The sequence below is a fragment of the Scomber japonicus genome, chromosome 1, assembly GCF_027409825.1.
Source record: "Scomber japonicus isolate fScoJap1 chromosome 1, fScoJap1.pri, whole genome shotgun sequence".
Lineage (NCBI taxonomy): Eukaryota > Metazoa > Chordata > Actinopteri > Scombriformes > Scombridae > Scomber > Scomber japonicus.
Window position 1 is genome coordinate 41,197,624 of NC_070578.1, and position 12,741 is coordinate 41,210,364.

At 38.4% G+C, this 12,741-nt stretch overlaps 1 protein-coding gene across 1 annotated transcript in view; it reads left to right on the plus strand.

Annotated features, from left to right (window-relative positions):
• The window catches only part of LOC128358695 (up-regulator of cell proliferation-like), a 64,569-nt gene that overhangs the window by 45,904 nt on the left and 5,924 nt on the right, over positions 1–12,741 (plus strand). The gene's annotated exons all lie outside the window — the stretch shown is intronic.

The following is a 12,741-nucleotide window of genomic DNA, read 5'->3' on the forward strand; positions in this document are numbered from 1 at the left end:
TGCCTGCAGCATGGTGTGGATAAACACTCATTAAATGTTCAGAACGGTTACTAACTAATAAATAGCAAACTCTGCATAGTGTGGTGTGTTACAACTAGGCCTAAATCTACTTATCTAAAGTATTGGAAAACAATAACCATATTCATATACTATCCTGATTCATTGATTAGTTGCTTACCAGTAAACTCACATGTTGCAATGTGATGTGGTTTGAGCATGTAGATCTGCTATTTTCACAATTTTTGATAATTTCTACCTATAATAACTTCCCCCAAATCAGGTCACCAGAGTTAAAGTGTTTTAAGTGTCAACACGCACCGTTCTTTGTGCCCACAGTCCAATGTGTTCATGAAGGACATTGATCTAATAACATAACACATATGTAGCCTATGATGCTTTACATATTTTTTTCAGTCAGTGTTTATGGTTTATTGTTGTTCAACAGTTTCACATTATACAGTTAAAACTAATTCAAGCCTATTCAAGTCTCCAGAATATAAGGGATATTGTTCAGTATACTATTGTTATTAAGGGCTTGTGTGTTTAAATGTACATCAACGTGAGTTGGCTCAGTATCTGAGCATGGATTGTAGTGGGCCGGTCTGGACCAAAAAGTCCAGGGCCGAATTTTTGTCCCAGTCCAGGCCTGTCTGTCATCAAGGCATCAATATCTGACACAAACACACACACACACACACACACACACACACACACACACACACACACACACACACACACACACACACACACACACACACACACACACACACACACACACACACACACACACACACACACACACACACACACATGTTGCTGTTTAACTTACATGCTGTTCAGGGTCAAATTTGACCAATTTTTAAACCTAAACACTTTGTACGTTGGAAATATTTCAACTTCTCAAAAACATTTGTGTGCAGCTGATTTGACTCATGTATTATTAATAAATAAATAAAATACTGTAATATTCTTCACATTTAACACAATCCATGTTTTTCTCCATAAACACAAAGTGTAATAACTGGATAATAAACTCTCTGCTCTCTGAAAGCTTCATTAAGGATTAATCTGTTTATATGTGACTGATGATGAGGTCTTCATGAATGGTTTGTTATTATACCAGGATACTGTGAAGAGTCTGAATATGAACAGTGTGTGAAGGTTAAGAGGCTCATTTGGGGCCAAACAGCTTTTTTCTTATTGATCTAGGGACCCAGAGAGTAAGAGAGCAGGTTTTGGGATGTTTGTAGCTCAGCTCAATCTAAAGATTGGATAGCGTGTTACAAATAGAAGTTCTGTTGTTGTAACAGAATAAATAGTAATACTAAGGGCCCTGCAGTGGATAGAGGAAACCAGGCAGAATAGAGTTATAATATTATGTACTGATTCAGCAGCTGCTCTGGTGGAGGTAAATCAAAGGCTCATCCTGATATCATTTATGAGATACTTGTTGTTTTGTCTAGAATAAGAGAAACAGGCTGTGACGTCACTCTGCTGGATCCCTGCATGCTGGAGTCAAGGGAAATGAAATGACTGACCCCATAGCAACTAAGGAACGACCAATAATCGGCATGGCCGATAATATCGGCCGATATTCGGCATTTTTATGATAATCGGCATCGGCCGTTTTTTCCACTGATAACCAATAAAATAAGCTCTTATGCAGCCGTCTCTCTCTCTGCCTGAAGTCACCACTCTTGGCTGTGTAACAATGTCCCGCCTACAGCGCCCACTGATTGGCTGCACGGCACAAGTGACAGCCAATCAACACTGCAGCTTCGAGATGCAGCGCCACAGAGAAGAGAGGAGAGGAGGAGAGGAGGAGAGGAGAGGAGTGCTCTGTGAAGCAGCAGTGTGGTGTTTGAAGGCAAGGCAACAGAAAATGTCGAAGTTGCAATAAAAATATTCTATGGTGAAGTTTTAAAGACACCACAACCTGATTATGATCAGTTTCAATGACATGCTGCCCGGAAGCAACATTTGGACCTACCTGCCTGCCTATATTCACATCAAGTGCGACACAATTTTGCAAATAGCTTAAATGATTACGCGTCTAAAGATAAATAAATAAATAAATAAATAAATAGCACCACGGCAAAAAAAAAAAGAATGATCAAGTGAAGATGACCTGGAGCTTCTTTATTTAATAAAAAGAAGACATTGAAACATATGGGTACAGCAAGTAGCCTACAGATTAAGAGCTGAACCTGATGAACTTTAAGAGATCTCTGCACTTTTTGTTTTTATATAATAAAACAATAGCTTGAACCATTTCAACTAAGATCAGAGTTTGTGTTATTCTACAAAAGTTTAAGGTCTTTTTATCACAGATTTTCACAGTTTACAAAAACAAACAAACAGTAAACGGTATTCAGTCTAATCCCAAGTGTGTTACTCTACATTTTGACACCAAATTTTAAAGTTTTACTGCAAATTAATATCAGTTCTAAATATCGGTTATCGGTTTCCTTGATTACTAATAATCGGTATCGGCCCTTAAAAAACCATATCGGTCGATCCCTAATAGCAACGGAAAGTTTAAATAATAATGAAACAGATGTAAATGTACCACTGGGATGGGAGGAGTTGAGGGAAACGATGAAGGAGAGTATGATGAGAGAGGAAGAGGCTATGGCAGAATGACACCAAAGGGGGGGCGCTATTTCTCTTTTCAACCCCAGGTTAACAGTGTTTTTGTGGTTGCATTGTAGTTATGGTACCAGAAGAGACTCTGTTAAAACGTGATGAAATCAGTGTCTACATAACATAGTAAATCATCCCACCAGGCTGTGTGAGTGTGGATGTACAGAAACAGTTGGACAGACAGTCAGATCTGGGAATAGAGGTATTTTCTGTTCAATCTGTTCTTGTCCATAATGAGAACCACCAGTTGATTATAAAAGCAGTGTTGAAGTTCCTGCATGACACAGAATTATATGAGAAAATATGAGGTGGGACTAAGTCAACAAAACTTTTAACCTGCTCAGGGCAGGGCAGGGCAGGGCAGGGCTCAAAATACAAAAGAGGAAGAAGAAGACGTAGAGAGAGAGAAAGAGAGAGAGAGAGAGAAGCAGGAAGAGGAAGAGGGAGAGCATTATGCCGCCATGTTGTTCTAAAGACAGAGAAATTTAAAGTTGATGAACAACACCAAAGACAGCTGTGTGAGAGAAAACTGAAGTTGCAGAGAAGAAAACCAGACTGATCAGGAACATGAACATGTAGGTCACTTTCAGAGGCTGCTTGATTCAAAAAGAGTGTAAAATGTATAATTACTAAATATTCAAAAGCATGTTTTAGTCAGATTTTTGAGACCAGCCTTAAGTCTTCAGTACAGCTGTCAGTACAATTATAGAATACTTACTTGTTGCTGTATTATTGAACTTCAGATATTTTAACATGCATTGCCTTCTATATTAATTAAAACAAGTATAATGCAAAAAATGTATATAACTGAAAATCATCACGAGATGTAGTAAGAGCTGCTTTAGTATTAAACAAGTTATAAATATAACAGCAGTGAGACAGAGGAAGACATGGAAAATGTCCTCTAACTCGTTCGTCACACATTCAGGTCTTCAGAGATTGTTTTAGGAATATTTGGTTTATGGTTTGGAGGTGTGCTGAGTCAGTTCTTCTATTTTAACTGTAATCCTTTAAATCATAACTATTGTTCAATGATTTAACATTATCTTGAGTCTGTTTGATGTTAAGACACAGCAAGTATAACGATTTGGCATTCACGATCAAACTTGTATGTCATCTTTAGTAAAAAAAAAAAAAATTCTAAATGTCATCAACACTTGAATCCTCAAAAAGACCTGGTTGGAAGAGCTGGAATATTTTTACATGACAAACTAAACTGTTGAGTATAAAACATAAAACCAGATTTGTCACAACAAGCATCTAAAACACTGTTGTCTCTCTTTGCGTTCCAGTGTGTGGTTAGTGCTTTTCAACATGTAAAGTCATTCTTATCAATCAATCCATCTACATCGAGACCTACAAGGAAGTGAAGAACAAGTGGTTCAGCGATGTCTGATAAACAAACAATGATCTGGCAATGATTAATCATTGCTACAAGTGAATTTTTCCACAGGTACATAGTTTGATAAGCTAACAGTGACAGGTATTTAGTTTGATAAGCTAACCTGCAGGTTCTCAACATAATTTACATTGCTCATTACAGTTATTGTGTTTACATGATGATGTTTTAGAAACTATTACTGTGATGTTTTGTTTATGTGGTATAAAGCTTTTAAAATATAATTTGAAGTGTGAATATATGAAATGTGCAGTTTTGACTGACTTTTTTGAACAAAAGTGGTACTATCAAACAAAACAGGTGATATTGTGTCTGTAGGTTTTGGTGTGCAGGAGAATGAAGAGAAAAGAGGACAACAATGGACCCAGATAGACGAGAGTCTACAGGTACGCTCAAACATATTACCTACAATTAAGGCTGAAAGTTTGTCCCTTTGTTGGTCTCTCTCTCTCTCTCTCTCTCTCTCCCTCTCTCCCTCTCTCTCTCTCTCTCTCTCTCTCTCTCTCTCTCTCTCTCTCTCTCCCCCTCTCTCTCTCTCTCTCTCTCTCTCTCTCTCTCTCTCTCTCTCTCTCTCTCTCTCTCTCTCTCTTTCTCTCTCTTGGAATAGTCAGCAGATGTATGTGTGGATGTGTAATACGTCATACAGAAGTGCAATAAAAATAAAAGGTGTGGTTAGACAGAAGAGAATGGGGATGAATGATCCTAAATTAATAAAACCCTGCTGGACCCTATCCCTTAGGAAATTTAAAATTAACATAAGAAGCTGGTCAGGGAGGTTAAAAATGTGAGGCTGCATTTTGTTAAAAGCAGAAGAAAAATCTGCAAATAAAAGTCTTGTGTGAGCACCAGGATTTTCCAGGTGCTTATACACAGTGTTCAGAATAAAAAGTTTTGCATCCTCCACATCCAGTTTTCCATCTGTAAAAGACAAAGACTTTGTTACTTGGAGTTTTTTATTTGGGTATAGGTTTAATAGTCAACGTCTTCCAAATTGTAGGTATCTGACCAAGATTCACACAATTTTGGAAAACCACACTAAGCTGATTGGCACAGTGGTGCAAAGTGCGACAACAAATAGCATCAGGACCCGCAGCTTTCCTAAGCTTAACCTTCTTAAATAAGGCAGATACTTGATCCCGTACAATCATAATTTCCCCCGAATGGTTTGAGGGACTCCCTACAAGCAGACACATTAACAAAGATCTTTCAAAACGAGAGAAGAATGAGTCAAAAGTACCAGGCAAGTCAAAGTTGGCTACTCCATTTACACTAATAGATTTTTTGTTCTCAGTTTGTTGATTGGTGGATGCCATATTATTTAAACCTTGCCAGGCTTCTCTTAGTTCTGTACTGCTATACCGGGCATCTTTTTTTTTCTTATATCGAAGCTTAGCTTTCCTTATTTCAGTGCGCACCTCTCGAGACACTGCTTTCCTTTCAAAGGGGTTACCGGTGCAGTATGTCCCACTATAAGGACCAGAGTTAGAGACTATAAGGACCAGAGTTAAACTATAAGGACCAGTGTTAGAGAGACTATAAGGACCAGAGTTAGACTATAAGGATCAGAGTTAGAGACTATAAGGACCAGAGTTAGAGACTATAAGGACCAGAGTTAGAGACTATAAGGACCAGAGTTAGAGACTATAAGGACCAGAGTTAGACTATAAGGACCAGAGTTAGAGACTATAAGGACCAGAGTTAGAGACTATACGGACCAGAGTTAGACTATAAGGACCAGAGTTAGAGACTATAAGGATCAGAGTTGGACTATAAGGACCAGAGTTAGAGACTATAAGGACCAGAGTTGGACTATAAGGACCAGAGTTCGAGAATATAAGGACCAGAGTTAGAGACTATAAGGACGAGTATTACATTATAAGGACCAGAGTTAGAGACTATAAGGACCAGAGTTAGAGGCTATAAGGACCAGAGTTAGAGACTATAAGGATCAGAGTTGGACTATAAGGACCAGAGTTAGAGGCTATAAGGACCAGAGTTAGAGACTATAAGGACCAGAGTTAGACTATAAGGACCAGAGTTAGAGGCTATAAGGACCAGAGTTAGAGACTATAAGGATCAGAGTTGGACTATAAGGACCAGAGTTAGACTATAAGGACCAGAGTTAGAGACTATAAGGATCAGAGTTGGACTATAAGGACCAGAGTTAGAGACTATAAGGATCAGAGTTAGAGGCTATACGGACCAGAGTTAGAGGCTATAAGGACCAGAGTTAGAGACTATAAGGGTCAGAGTTGGACTATAAGGACCAGAGTTAGACTATAAGGACCAGAGTTAGAGACTATAAGGACCAGAGTTAGAGACTATAAGGACCAGAGTTAGACTATAAGGACCAGAGTTAGACTATAAGGACCAGAGTTAGAGACTATAGGGACCAGAGTTAGAGACTATAAGGACCAGAGTTAGAGAGTCTATAAGGACCAGAGTTAGAGACTATACGGACCAGAGTTAGACTATAAGGACCAGAGTTAGAGACTATAAGGACCAGAGTTAGAGAGACTATAAGGACCAGAGTTAGACTATAAGGACCAGAATTAGAGAGACTATAAGGACCAGCGTTAGAGAGACTATAAGGACCAGAATTAGAGAGACTATAAGGACCAGAGTTAGAGAGACTATAAGGACCAGAGTTAGAGAGGCTATAAGGACCAGAGTTAGAGAAACTATAAGGACCAGAGTTAGAGACTATAAGGACCAGAGTTAGACTATAAAGACCAGAGTTAGAGAGACTATAAGGACCAGAGTTAGAGAGACTATAACGACCAGAGTTAGAGAGGCTATAAGGACCAGAGTTAGACTATAAGGACCAGAGTTAGAGAGACTGAAGAACTATAAGGATATTGTTCAAAGGGGGGGGGGGGGCTATCAGAGCTATCAGGACACTTCGTTCTCACATGCGCTGCATGTCAAAACAGTAAATCACATCACTGAAACATTGAATAGTGCAGCTTTAAAAATGTAACTCGTTATTTAATGTTATTTACTGTATAAATTCCCAAGAATTGTCTGTAATCAGCTATCTGTCTCTCTGTAGAACAAACATGAGCTGACAGTCATTCCACTAACATGGATAAGTATGAAACGGTGAAGAAAATTGGCAAAGGTGGATTTGGAAGAGTCATCCTTGTCAAATCCAAAGAGGATGGACAACAATATGTCACCAAGAAGATTAAGATATCTAGAGTAAGCACCATATGTATAATATTCCACTATTTCAGTGTTCATATGAGCTCTCCTTTACTCTTTAACTTTATTTTCTGTCTCTTTCACTTTGGCAGATGTCGACTGAAGAGAGGCAGAAAGCTCAAAAAGAAGTTGAAGTTCTTTCCAAAATGAGACATCCCTTCATTGTCCAGTATAAGGAATCTTTTGAAGGTATAAATGTTCTTAGCTGAAACCTTTAAGAATCACAGAGGTCATCTATGTTTTTAGAGCTGTGCTCATAATCGTTCTCTTTGCATCTCGTATGCTCTAGTGAATGACAATACAATTGAATCTTGAGTCTTGATGCACACATGTCTGCATGCATGTTCCTTATGCTGTATAAAATCTTTTAGAGGGGGACTGTCTGTATATTGTGATGGACTACTGTGAAGGTGGAGACCTCTCCAAGAAGATCAAATCTCAGGAAGGAAATCTTTTCCCAGAAGAGCAAGTAAGATATTAACTATTGAAGATAATAACGTGGATACAATTCATCATGTAACACTTTGTATTTCACTTCATTATATTTTTTTGAAATGTATTTACACCCTTCTCAATGGGGGTGTAAAAGTTAGGGGTGCTCCGATCGATCGGCAACCCGATCGGCATCGGCCGATATACCTGGTATCGGAAGTGATCGGATTTTTAATTTTCACCGATCAAAAGAGCCGATGTGACGCAGTACCCGCGCAACACAATTACCGCGAGACAATTACAGATGAAGAGTTAAGATGGCGTCGCCGGTTTGGAAGTTTTACAAAGTGTCAGAAAAGGACATTAAATTTGCTGTTTGCTGTGTCTGCTCAAAGGGAATCAGTCGCGGAGGAGATAAGACGCGCAATTTCAACACTACAAACTTAATACGGCATTTAAAAGTCTGCCATGACAGACAGGAAGGTAACTACATGTATTAGTTTCTATAGAGTGTAATGTTCACATGGTGGTGTACGTAGAGCTGTTTCATTTTTTAGGAGCATATAGTCTTGAGCTGAGCCTCAACTATGTACAATGTTGCAAATTCCTGCAAATAAAAGAGTCAATTCATGATACCCTCATGTCTTTAATTTAATAATGCTTTGTATACAGGTTCAAGGGTAACCTAATTAAATAACTTGATAATTAATGCTACACTATAAAAAGCAAGCTTCAAATTCAAAATAGAGGCTCTGGTATCGGTATCGGGATCGGTATCGTCGATACTGATTTCAAAAATCGGTGATCGGTTCCAAAAACCCTGATCGGAGCACCCCTAGTAAAAGTTGATACTTTCATTGTGTCTTTATGTTCCTGTCTTTCTTAGATCCTGGACTGGTTTGTGCAGATTTGTTTGGCACTAAAACACATCCATGATAGAAAAATCCTCCACAGAGACATCAAACCACAGGTATTACTTCATACATCACATGATCTTCCCTCAGTAATGATGCATTTTTATTTGTATTGTATAGCCTCATGATAATGACATTATGTCTTTTATGATTTCTACATAGAACATATTTTTGACTAAAGATGGGACTGTACAGCTTGGAGACTTTGGAATTGCAAGAGTGCTGAACAGGTTTGTAAAATGTCATCTGACTGCAGATCTCTATAGAACCAAGATTAAAATGGAAATAATAAATAATAATATAGTCTGTTTACTATTCTCTTCTCATTTCCAGCACTGGAGACCTGGCAACAACACAGATAGGAACACCACTTTACCTATCACCAGAGATCTGTGAGAACAAACCATACAACAACAAAAGGTATTAACTTCATGTGCTGTTCTGTTTTTGTCTCATTTATGGTGTAAATGAACATTTAATAATAATCCAGTGGACAAGTTTTCTCCCCACTGAACTGGTGACTTATGGAAAATGTCAAAGTCTCCTACGTCTCCTCTTTACTAAACAAACCTGCTGATGAATATAAACTATTTTAAGTCTGCATGTAACCTAATCCACTTCAGTTAACTGAATGAAGTAAATTAAGCAGAACTGCAGGAACAATAATAAAAATAAGTCATTTAATAACTGATAAAGTCTGACATAGCGTGTTTTAAAAGATATTTAAGTGTATTTGAGTTTTCTCAACAATGAAACCCTTTTTCTCCATCTTAAAGTGACTTATTGAATAAATATAAAGCTGCCTTCATAACTGATCTCAGCCTGTTTGTCTGCTCTCTCCTCTGACTTTCTCTCCCTCTGCAGTGATATTTGGGCCCTAGGTTGTGTCCTGCATGAAATGTGCACTCTAAAGCCTGCAGTAAGTATTCTGTGTGTGAGCTGTTTATTACTTTATGTAGATTTAATGTATTTTATACAGCATTGCAATGTTCTCACTGATACAGATCTCTTCCCAGTATGTCTAATGCTTACCAAGAAAGAATGGGTCATCTCTTCTTTTCTAACTTTTTTCTGCAGTGGTTATAACTAAATATGTTTCCTCTCAATTTAAGGATTGCAGTAAGATGGACCTAGAACAGAAACTCATCCGTGGCTCATACTCTCCTGTGTCTGATCACTACTCCCAAGAACTGTGTTACCTCTTGGCTCAGCTGTTGAAACGTGACCCTGAAGAGAGACCCTCAGTCAGCAGCATACTGAACAAACCTTTCCTCTGCTGCAGGACTCTGATGATATCTGAGGAGAAAACACAAAAGAGGCTTGAAGAACATAAAGGTATGTAACAGATTATTTTTAATGCCTGTACATTGAGATAATGGACATTAAACCAGGAACCAGGAGAGCATTAGTTTCTTACATCAGTCTTAGCCACGCTATCTTGTATTTCTGGGTTCATAACAAGTAGTTTAATAATATTAATAAGTAATCGTAGTTGACTGTCATCAAGGGGGGTTCCTTTCTAGGCCGGAGTACTTGGGTACTTCTAGATTCTCTTAAATTGCATCCACGTTTACCTCTCTTGCTTCTTAGTCCCGCCGTTATTTCCTCCTAAGTGTCACGTGAAGCTACGTCTGTTTCTGATGAAGGATCCAGGAGTTTATTAAAATAACACTTACCTGATGGCTTTTACAGCTTTAGCAGTAGCAGCAGAGTAAAAGCCATCAGGTAAGTGTTTATTTTAATAAACTCCTAGTGTACTTACAAACTTTCCAATGCATGGATTTATGAGTAAAGAGCCTATCTGTACTACTGTAGAAGTTTGATACCAATCCAGGCATTATTAGTGGGGTCATTTACCAGATACACTGGTGGTCCCGTTAGCGCCTGGTGGTCCCGTTAGCGCCTGTACTAAGACATTCAGCTGATGGCTCTAACTCCACTAATTTCCGACCAGATGAAAAAAAAGGGCTGAGGCGCTGATTAGATTGACCTTGTGGTTCATTAGACGCATATTACGCCGAACCATCACTTTAATTTTATCCATAATAACAGGTAATGAGAGAAAAAACAGATTGTGAAAAGAAAAATCTTTCTAATAAATGAAGAAAGTCGTTTATGGTTCTTTGGTTGCTTATACGGACAATTAACTGATTTTTAACTAGATGATAAATCAGAAAACAAAATATAACATTTAGGATTTATACGCTAGAGTTTGTTCTGTAGACAGATTGTCTTTTTTACCCCATGATATCTGTTTACTGCCCCTTTATATACACAAGTATGAAAGTGAATGATTAAAGTTAATGAATTTAAAAAAGGGTAAAAGACTCTTATTCTGTTTAAGCCTGAATCATCATCATTTAAATGGGACCTTTTATTTCCTCATTTTCAGTCCTATATATAACATTTGGTCTGCAGCTCTTCATCAAACATCATCATCACTGTGGCTGTTTCTACTTGTACTGTTCCTCCCTGCATTATAACTGATTGGCTGAATAAATCTCCAAATATGTCCATATTTTGTTCTTAGTGCTGCTAATGAAACAAATTTGGTAGGAACACATTTCACTTTTTGTAAATTCATAAATAAGTATCCAGTTATTCATTTAAATCTTTTAATATGAAGTAGTAAAGCAGGGAAATAAATGTTGGGTTTGCATTGGTGGCAACTTCAGATAAATCACACATCCTGGCATGTTCCTGAAATCTGGCCAATCAGAGACACAGTGGGCTCATTGGGAGGGGGCTATCTATAGCACTGTAATGTTAACTGGTGATCTGGTCTTATCACACTTTTAACAGAACAATACAAATATAGACAGAAACAGGTCCAGTTTAGTCTCTGTATTAAATGCCTAACATTTCCAGGAGAACTACTTAAGTGCATGGTTAGAAAAGAGTCACATGTGTCAGTAAACACAGCTCCTATTGTTAATGAGTATAAAGGGGGGGGGGGGGGGGTGAAATGTGTTTTAAAAAGTAAGTAAATGTTTATTCAATGTGTTTATTTCACTGCAGGTCCGTTGACCACCTCTACCTTTGGTGCAGAATCTGGTTATGACACCAAAGAAACTGATAATACTGGTAAGTTATGTGTTTTAGTAAAACCTATAGATATAACTACATTTCCTACTTTCAGTGCAAAAAAGGTAATGAGTAAATCACTCTAAACACACAACAGTTTGAGGGGCCCCACAGCAGATTTTGATTAGAGCCCCCAAAGGTTTAGGGTCAACTCTGACCAGGAGTCACCAGGTCAGAATTTTTTAAATCATGAATTCAGGGCCTTGAACTGCTTTAATGCGGTTGTGCTTTAGTAAATATGAGACCTTTATGAAGCTGTAGAGAGACTCCACCCAGAAACCCCTCATGTGTGTCAACAGAGCAGGAGATGGATGATGAGAGAGAAATTAATTAATTAGACGTAAAACACTTTCTTTGGAAATGTAAACAAATTGTTTACCAACTGATATTCCAAAAAAAGACGTTTTTTTTTGTTGTGTGACTAGCCAAGTGTCCTTCCCCTGGTTCTACACAGTAGCTCACTCAACTTGCCTCACTACACTGCTGAGAAAAACACGAGAGAGAGAGAGAGAGAGAGATAGAGAGAAAGAGAGAGACAGAGAGAGAGAGAGAGAGAGAGAGAGAGAGAGAGAGACAGAGAGAGACAGAGACAGAGACAGAGAGAGAGAGCAAAAGAGATGGTCTTCCTGTCTTTCACTAAGCTTCATTAGTTGAAATGAGTGAGTGCAGCTCTGACAGCATGTTGTTGTGTTTGTGTGAAGGTGTCAGCTGTGCTATGAATCCATGTATGGAGAAAAAGGAGGGAAACACTTCCTCCAGAACCGATCTGTGTGGGAAACATGACAGCAAGACGAAAGCTCAAAGGTGAGATGAAGATCTTTAACTGTCCATGACACAAATCATCCCTCCATCATTATTTATACTCAAATCTCTGTTTGTGTTGTATTGAAGCTCGGAGCAGCAGAAGCAGAGACCAACTTCTCCTTTACCCAGCTGTGAGTCCATGAAGGATGATTCTAAGGAACTTCCTCTATGTTTTAAAGATGGACAATCTGCTGGTGAGTTAAACTTTTCTTCAGCATCAGTTCAGAGTGGCGCAGGTAAAGATGGTGTGATATGGATGTT